General features: G+C 38.0%; 1 protein-coding gene and 1 long non-coding RNA gene across 6 annotated transcripts in view; one reads left to right on the top strand and one right to left on the bottom strand.

Moving 5' to 3' along the window:
- LOC102380789 overlaps window positions 1–4,005 on the bottom strand; it is a 9,247-nt gene extending 5,242 nt beyond the window's left edge. Inside the window, exon 1 of the long non-coding RNA XR_322993.1 lies at window positions 3,934–4,005. This is a non-coding gene — a long non-coding RNA (uncharacterized LOC102380789). The remainder of the gene's footprint in view (window positions 1–3,933) is intronic.
- The window catches only part of PAX3 (paired box 3), a 112,056-nt gene that overhangs the window by 17,497 nt on the left and 84,835 nt on the right, over window positions 1–9,724 (top strand). The window lies entirely within an intron of this gene.

The following is a 9,724-nucleotide window of genomic DNA, read 5'->3' as shown; positions in this document are numbered from 1 at the left end:
TCTTTCCCTGAGGCAAGCTAGGAGGAGTTATTAGGCTATATCTACTGAAAAGAGAAATATTTGTTCCATCCACTGACAAGATATGGACAGGCAAAAGTCAGTGGATGGAACAAATATTTCTCCTAGCGTCACCACAAGAGTGACTTATCAACAACGTGAAAACAAACCATGACTTGACTCTGTATATGTGTAACGGTTCTGCAGGCCAAGCAATGCCCCTGTTTACCTGTATGCAACCTTAGTCTTCAGTGGGGCTCAGTGAATGTCACTGGGAATTACATTTAGCCCTGCAACAAGAACTTAACATAACATTCCTCGTGAGTTTGAGGGAAGTACAATGGTAGCCAACTCACTCTTCCATAAATGTGTTAAGTTTTGCAACCTTAATAAATTAAACAGAGTAAATTCTTTGGTTAATAAAGCAAGCAGGTGTGACTAACTGCACATAGGGGAACAGATCTGATTAATAAAAAGTGCTATATTTAGTCACGAACCATTGCTTCAAGGGAAGGAAACACCAAAAATTCATATAAACAAACTAGTAAAGATGAGAAGTAGGTTTCCAAAGTATACGCAAAGACGCTTTAGGTTTTAAACCAGTCTTCCTAATTGGAGAATGGACTGGTAATTGAGCTCACATATTTCCAACACAATGAAGAAAAGACGCACTGAAAATGCCTCCTCTCCTCACAATCACACAAGTGTCTGTTTTTAGCCAGATCTCAACACCCCACAAACCAGCTGCCTGATCCTTAGCAAAACATTTTGTCTCTCCATACCTCTGTTTTCCTTCCTGTAAAATGTTTTGGGACTGACAGATGAAAAGTTTATTATTATTTCAGCCAAACTTTACATTGAGATTAAACTAAAAGAAACTCCAAACCTTTCCATCTGGGATTTATATCTGTTGCCTTTCTACATGGAATAACAGCCAGTGTCCTAAACTTTGCAGCTACCAATCTAATTTGGAATGTGGCGTTTCTGCAAAATCTTTTATGAAGGGGCAGATGATCATGAACATGAGGATCAATACTGCACATGCAAATTGCAATAGCAGTAATAGGGCTAACAACGGCTGGTTAGGTGCAACAGGTGAGTGCTACTATTAAGGTGCCTCTGAATTATTATTTTTTTTTTACTCATACGTTAAACGTAACTCCAGCTGGTAGATTTTGGCAATAGGCTAATACCATTAACATTAACAAAACTAACTAAAACGCTGGGTCACAGATGTAGCTGTAAGAACATGGTGATTCATAATGTATAATTTTGTCTTCTGCCCTATTTAAGGAATGCTCACAAAGGTGCTATAACTGTCAAATCTGTTTAAAAAATGTTGTGGAAAATATATGCAAATCATTCTTAGCCTGAAGTTTGTTTGTGAGCAAATGTTTGATGCCTGAAATTTGAGCTGTTCTATTTGGACCCGCAATATGTTTAAGTGCTCTGAATGGATGTTACTGTTACTCTCATCAGTACAAATGTTATATTCCTGACTATTCTGCTTAAACTTGCTCTTCTGTGTAAGGGGCTCTTTTGGTAGAATAGTCACAGAAAATTGAGAGAAAGGAGGCATAAACACAGTCAAAGTATATTAGTTTAAAAGTTAATTTATGTTAACATAAGTATTCAGTCAACCTTTAAAATATTGTCTGTTCAACAGCATATACATTTCTTTGTGAAACTATACAGATTCCATGTATTAACTAGAGATAACAATGAACTTCCTTTTTAATCTGTTGCATTTATGATATATTCTGCTCTTTTTCATTTTAAATATTCACATAGCTGTTTCAGTAGGCATTGAGTGGTTTGAATGCAGGTTTGGGAATTAGGAAAGCCCAGGATCTCAATGGATCAAAAATATTTGTTTACTAATTCTGTTTGCTTCATTTTTGGGTGCTCAGCCTGATTCCAGTGTTCAGACACAGGGCCTGATTCTCAGAGAAACTGGGTATTTCTAGCTTTTGTTGGCTTTCAGAGGCATAGAGTAAAAGGTTTTATTGCAGTGGATTATTTTTTAAACAAATACAATTAGACCTCTTTTAAACAATGAATTAAATATTCTTTTAGCAACATTCTCAGATATCTGAACTTTCATGGGCCTGATTCAAAGTTTATATTGAAGTTTTATAGAAAAGTTCCCTTTGTCCTTAATGGGCTTTGGATCAGGCCCTAGGGTTTCCTTCCCTGTTAAAAGACAAAATTGGAGGAAACTTGTGAATTTCAGCATTCTTGAGCATGGGAGTTGAATACTGATTAGAACTGGGTATAGAGCAAGCAGGGCTGTGCATACTTATTGCTTAACCTCATTGCCCTGGTACTGCATCTCAATCCTGACCTACCACACCACTGCTATTACAAGAAACTCTAGATTTTGCAAATAGTTAAAAATTGCTATATTTAGTGCATGTCTTTGCATAGAAACAGATATTTGCTGGGTGACAATTGAGACTTATTGGTATCTCTTACTGATACGTTTCCCTTTTAAAACGAAAGTCGACAGAACACTGGAAAATGTGTAATAGGGAGAAATCTTGCATTTGCGAATAGATTGAATATTCTGTTGTGAACTTCTATAAGCCTGTAGCGTTCGTCTATAAAAAGAAACACAAAAACAATCAAGCATAGTAGATGGACTGTGGAAAGGCTGTCTCGTCTTTTTTTTTAAGCAACTCAAGTTTTTTGGTTTAGAACTCATGCTCTCAAAAGAGGTGAGTTTAAAATTTAGGCTAGAAATCTTTTGTCTGGAGAATAATACACTTGGTGGAAGGAGCAGCATAATAGAACTCTTTTCTTCTAGTTCTGTATGGGCGAGCATCAGTCAGCCAAGGAAGAACTTCAAAGGCCCACAGTAGAAAGTAGCTAGGGTCTTTCTTAGCTGACAGGTTTTCTGGAGGTAAGACAGGAAGAGCTGTTTATGCCAGGCTTTGGCATCTTTCTCCTTCAAAGACAAGAGGACTAGGCTGTGTTGAAATTAAGGTGCTTGCATTGTGGATTTCTCTGCCCATGATGAAGTTGGTAACCCCTTTAGAGGTTATAAAGCTATCTTGCTAACTGGCCTTTTATCACTATTACATAAGGATACTTCAGAAAAATTACTTTTTGTCTTGAGGATGCATAGGATGGTACCGAAGGGACAGTGGGTGCATCTACATATTAATTAATGTGCCTATGCATTAAGTTTAGTACCTCTAATATGAGGTACTAGATAAAGGTGCAGTAGCTGTACTAATGTGCAGTAGCAAAGGCAGATTTTTTTTGTGATTTTTTTTGTGATGCTTAATAGGCAGTAGACATTCTACTGTGCATTAGCTCATCAGCACGGATGAGTATGTCCAGTATTTTCAAAACATGCACCCAGTAGAGAGAAACCTAGGTAGGCTACCTGCTCGATTTAATGGAAATTATTAATTAATTCATTAATGGAAATTATTCATATATTGTAGGTTGGGGTCTAGTCTTTCATCTGAGGCAATGTGTTATATAATAATTATAATAATAATTCAACTGATTATACATAATCAATCCAAGAATGTTATTTTTGTATTTTAACAGGGCTGGGTTGTAAGTACACTATGGCTAAGTACAGACAGTCAAAAGCCCAAGGCTGAATTGATTCAGATTTTGCCAATTAACCCAAGCTGTCAAGTTTGAACCGATAAACAAATGATCACACATTCACTTTTGATTCAGGAAATGCAGCCAGAAGCTGGGGGTGCTAGAGCATGCTTGCCAGCCACTTCAAGGTTTTTCCCTCCTCCCTGCTGGAGCAGCAGGGGCATGGCCAGACCTCAGACTGTGCTCTGCCTGGGTGGAGTGGGGAGAAGGTAGTAGCATTGAATTCATAAAAGCTTTAACAAGAATAGTTCTTTTTCTGAACAATTATAAACTGAAAATTACAAACACAGCCTGGGTGGTGTGTTTGCTTACTCTTTCTGCTGCCCCTGAGGTCTCTGGGATTTGCAGTCCAGCATCAGAGCAGCAAGACTCCACAGCTCCTCATTTCCTCTTCCTGCTTCCAGGTGCCCCTGGGATTTGTAGTCCAGCACTAAGTAAGCCAGCAGGGCCGGGCAGCTCTGTACTCTGGGGAAGGTGAGTTTAACCCCTCCCTGGCCCCAGCTGGGGTTTGCCTTGGGGATGGGAGCTGTGAGCCAGCCCTCACTCCTCTAGCTATGGAGGTACACTGCCTAATAGAGCTCTACTGCTTCAGCTAGGGAGCAGAGGGGCAGAGCCAATGCTGCTCTCAGAGCCCAGCCTAGCCCTGGGCTGGAAAGCATATTGGGGGACTCTGACTTAACTTGAACCAGGATGAGGTCTGGGACAGAAGTTTCATAAACCAGTTTGACCTAAATCAGTTAAGTTTCTACATTCAGTCAGGTTTATCTTAGATCAGTTTCAGCCATTCTGAAACTGGTTTATGTGCACTGAACTTCTGTTCTGCTACAGGTTTAAACACAGTTCTGATCACTTAAACTGGTTTATGTGTAACTCCTGTCCCTAGCCTATGGGTGCACAATAGCATTAACTGTACCCAGTGTAGATTTAGGCAGCTTACTTTAAGCCACCTAAATCTAGACTGGGAGTGGCACATACTACAGTCCGCCACTGCCAGGAGTAGCTTGTGCAGCTGTTTGCTACTGCTGGGAGAGTGGCATGGGAAGCCTGATATAAGCAACTTGGGGTGGGAGTGGGTCTATGGCAGTAAAGGGGAGGATGGTTAAAAATAGTTTCAGGGTAAGGAGGATAGGAAAAAGAATAGCACAGTCCTGGGGCTGGGGTGAGCATCTGGTTTTCCCAGCTCTGGGTAGGAGGCATTCTATGAACATGTGCAGGCATATGTGTGATCAGGTTAACCTTTTCTTGATCTAAGTTAGTGTACTTCCTGAGGTGCACTAACATAGATTGGCCATACCATCTTTTTAGCTGAATTTAACCCTCTGAATGCCTGCATGATTGGGTATTTAAATCAACCTAACACTGGTTGAGTTGATTTAAATGTAATGCTGGTATGTACCCTGTGTGTTTATCTATATGTCTGTGAAATTTGCACAAATGGTACAGGTGTGGGAGAATCAATTATTTGAAATTTTAACAGACGCAAAGAATTCTGTAAGATGTTGAGAAAATTGTGCTAATTCTGGAAATTTTTGATAGTGTGTCGTTTATGGGGTCTTAAATATATCAGAGGGTATATTTTGTGGTGACTTTCATAAATTAGAATTGAGTGGAAACAGCAGCTGAGTTTAACTTCCATTATTAATTTAAGGGCATATATAAACATGGCAATACCAAATAACTTGCACAGAGCATGTGTAAGCGTTTACAGAAGAAAATGAATATGGCTGGCCAAAACTAGCTGAGACTGGGGGAGCAACCAGTTATTCTGTAGTATGATGGATGGGTCAAAGTGTGATAAACTGGAGGCTGCAATATAGAGCAGTCTCCGTTTTCAAATCTGCTTGAACCTCAGCAGACACTCAAACTTCCCTGGCAACACACAAAAGGCAGTTTTAGGACTACTGAAGGAGGATAGCAGGCCACGCAGCAGGCTCTGTAGAGTTAGGTGGTAGCAGTAATTCCAGGGATGCTGTTGTGGTAGGGGAAGGTTCCAGTATTGTACTGAGCTCTGTACAGCATTTCTAAATAGCAGGAGAGAAAAGTCCTCTATACAAATGCTCTGGGTCTATAGAATGTGCTACAGATACCTCAGGAATAAAGAGAAGTGTATTGCTTGTAAGTACCTTCCCTAGTGTGCAGTGTCTGCTGTGTTTTGTCTTAGAGTGATTGTGGGCCTCTGGATTAATTGTGCAACAGACCAGGCTCATCAATTAAGGTTTTGCACAGCCTGCCCTTAGATGGCCTAGTTAACTAACCGCTCATTTAAGGAATGCATAAATAAAAGACCTAAATACAGAGCATGCGTAACTGCTTATAAAACTGTTGGCTTTGAGCTACAGAGTTCAGAGTTGTTCTAACCCAGGGATTTTGGTTCATACCTTTATAGATTTAGGAGCTAACTGAATGATTTGGAAGCTTAGAGTCAAACTTGTTGTGTTCCATCTGTCCTTATGTAAATCTACCTAACGGTGTAGGTTTATATATCCTATGAGAGGGATCCAGCTGCATCTCTTTAAGAAATCTGATTGAGAGACATGCATATATTCCCTGTCCACCAAGATGCTCTAAGAAACTTCTCTGTTGATGCACCTCTTGAAGCAGGGTTCCTCTGCACTATCCTTGGATTGGCTTGGCTTGGCATTGTACAGAAGTAGGATAACCCAGGGATGAATATGGAATATGGACATGGATATCAAATGGATGCTAATAGGTCATTCCCCATGCTCAAAGGCATGATAGTCATGACAAAGACCACTTTATACAATGTCTGCTTGCCAGGATTGTACATGAGCATTGGCTGAGCTGAGTGATGTTTGTGATTCTAGGTAATTGGCTATAAAACAAAGTCATAGATAGGTTTCAATGCACTGTTAACTTCCCTTCTCTCCCTCACACTCCACCTGATGAGAAAAGTATACAGCAATTGAGACTATCCTTAAAGAATTTAAGTGTATTTCTCTTATTTTATATATTCATGGTGCTTGGCATCATTAGCATGTTTTCAATACTCTTGCATGGTGGGACAGGAATATTGTTTCTGTCTCTGTCCTGATAACTCAGTCAAGCCACACTTAAAATACCCATTTCTTTCGATGGGAGTTTTCAACTTAGTGGTGTATAAAAACATTATGAATGATCTGGCAATTCAGCATCACTGAAATCCTATTTTGTGTTATGTTTGAATTGTTTTTTGTTTCAATGGCATCATAATTCTGGAATGCTGCCCATGGTTTTTACTGTGAGTGCAGTTTCTTTCTGCATGATCCTGTTCCTTGTGTACCTATTACTAGGGCATTTGACTAGTCACATTTTGCATGTCTCTCATTTTTAATCTAAATGTTGGTACATGCAACTGTATGCCAGAATTTCAGATGAAGGTGTTACTTTACCCAGATTCACATTAGTCAGCTAACTGAAACTTTGTTGCTAAGCCAGTTAAACAGAATAATGTGTTTTAGAAAATTACTGTTTAAAAAAATAGGAGGAGGGTTGGTGGTTCATATCAGAGAGAAGACTTTAATGGTTATTTGCACCTTTTGATGCTAACTGTAATTATGTTTGCATGAAAGCGAACATTTCTGAGTCAGCTTTATGGATTTTATTTTACAATATTTATTTCAAATGAAAAACACTTACTTATTAGTATGTTTTGGTTGGTCAATTTTAAAGGACAGCAGAAAATTACTTATTTCAAACATCTGAAAGCCAGACTAGAATTAATCAATCGCAGTCCATTTTATTATCTCTAATTTTAAAATGTAAAGCAAAAGAATGAAAAAATATACAGATACAGAAGGGCAAAGGAGGCTGCTTCTCTTTGGTTAAAACCTTGTCAGCTGTGCTCTGATTTTCAAACTTTAACTGAAAGAAAAGTGTTATTGGGATCTTGGTTCCATTTTATTTGACTTCCTGACACTTTGTGGCTGGGGTGGAAGCTTTTGGTTCGCTTCAGTTACTTTTAAGGAATTGTCTTGGGGGAAAAGAAGAAAAAGATATTATTGTTTCCCTTTTACACAGAGCATTTGAAACTCTTGCAAGCAGTTTCCACATATGATTTTTAAACTTGATATTCGGTGACAGAAGTTTTTAACGTGAATGCACAACATATTGTCAAATATTAATTGTTACTAATAACGTACATATATAGGCCTGCATGCGTGCGCACATACGCACGCATGCACACGCGCACACACACACACACACGCACACGCAATGGAAAGTAATTATTAGTGGTTGTTTTTCCCTAATGCATTGTAGGATTGGGAACAAGACGATAGGTTCTGTTCCCAGAATTGCCACTGACCTGCTGTTTGATGACAAGTCACCATGCCTCAGTATCCCCATCTGTAAGACACTTTTTCCATTTAAATATCTGGTAATTTAGTCATTATCTTAAGGGAGAGCAGGTTCAAGCCCCTAGTGTTTTCTTCATATACTGCTGTTTAACATCAAGAATGCAGTGTTTCCTATTCACGGTCTATAGCGTACATGCCACGTTCCTTAACAGATCCAGAAATAAAGTAAATGTTTGGAGAATTGTCAGATGTGTGCTAAATTTTTATTAATTGGATTTTTGAGATGTCTCAGGCGCATTTATGTCTATTGAATTACCCACTGAATTCCTTGGGAAATAAAATGTGTAAAAAAGAAAAAAAAGCAAGATCAGGTCCAGTATTTCATTATACTTATTATTACAGTCAACTCCTTTCTTTAAATTTGACCTAGTTACTATATATTGGTGGCTGAAAAGATAGTAAGAGACTTCCTCTTAAGCTCTTTTATATAAGATTTGGTTGATTATGAAGAGGCAACTAAGAAAGTTCAGGACATCAGTGAAATATTCTTGTTCTTCTGAACTATTAAAGAAATTGACTGAAGCATCACAAATTTATACTTCTACAAAGATATCTTTTAAGCAGCTGGCAGGAATTAGAGGGGTAATGTCATAGTGCAAAATTAATGAGGGCCAAAATCAGGTCTCAGTAATGCCAAGGTAAAGTCAAAATAACTCATTCGTTGAAACTCCCTTGGCTTTCCAAATAGCATAGCGGAGATTGGAATCTGGCGTTGCAGATCAGTTCAGTATAGTTTGAACAATGGAACGATTTAAGATACTTTCCTAAGGGAAGTCATGTATGTAATACATTGCCAAGTTCAGAATTCTGTTATAGGATTTTTTTCCCCCTCTAAGTTTTTCTTTTGTCTTTCTCCCCCTCCCACTTTTGTCTGGTGGGTACTGGTTGAGGTTTAAAGATTCCTTGTTGTTCTGCGTAATAGTGTAAGACAATTTATAGAATGAAAAAATGCATGTGTTTCACATTAAAACATTGAGAGGCCATGATCAGTGTTATACCATTTTAATTTTGAAGTGGTAAAATACAATTTTTAATACATATTCAAGGCTAGGAGTTGCATTTAATGATTAGTTGACTGACTCTACTGGTTCCACACACTGCAGCCCTTATGAAATGTTCCACAGAATTTCTGTCCTGAAACTAACCCATCCATTTAACTTTTATATATAATGCCTATATTAAATAATATCTAATAAACTATATGTATAAATATATATATAAAATAGTGTTTTGGGAATATAATAGATCTGCCCACTTCAGTGAATTTACACTACAGATGAATCTATCCTAGTATGTTGTTCATTCAGAGAAAACTCATATATTTGTGCTGAAAGAAGCCATTCATAACTATTCAAGAAAAAACTACAGCTACTATTATTAGCTATTACAGTAAAACATGAATAAAGGGAAATATATTTTGAGAAACTTTTCCTTTTCAACTCAAAGGGCTTGCTGTCAACACCCGTTAAAGTCACAACATTACAAATATTTTTAAAATTTCTAATAAAAACTATGCATTTGTTATACAAACTGGACAATTTGAGAAACCAGCCTGTGTATTCTAAGCCATTTTCCTGGCAGTGCTCCATATGACTATGCTGTTAATGTCCTCTCAAATATTTTTGTGACGCTGTTGACAATTGTTATTTAAAGGTAGAATTGGTCAGAAAAACTTTGACCTAAGTTTTCTGTTGGAATATGCAGTTCCACTGATGTTGAAACACTTTATAAAATTATGCCACTTTTGC

This window comes from Alligator sinensis, unplaced genomic scaffold, assembly GCF_000455745.1.
Source record: "Alligator sinensis unplaced genomic scaffold, ASM45574v1 scaffold187_1, whole genome shotgun sequence".
Classification (NCBI taxonomy): domain Eukaryota; kingdom Metazoa; phylum Chordata; order Crocodylia; family Alligatoridae; genus Alligator; species Alligator sinensis.
Note: the sequence above shows the minus strand (reverse complement) of the source record. Positions and strands in the feature narration are given on the sequence as shown.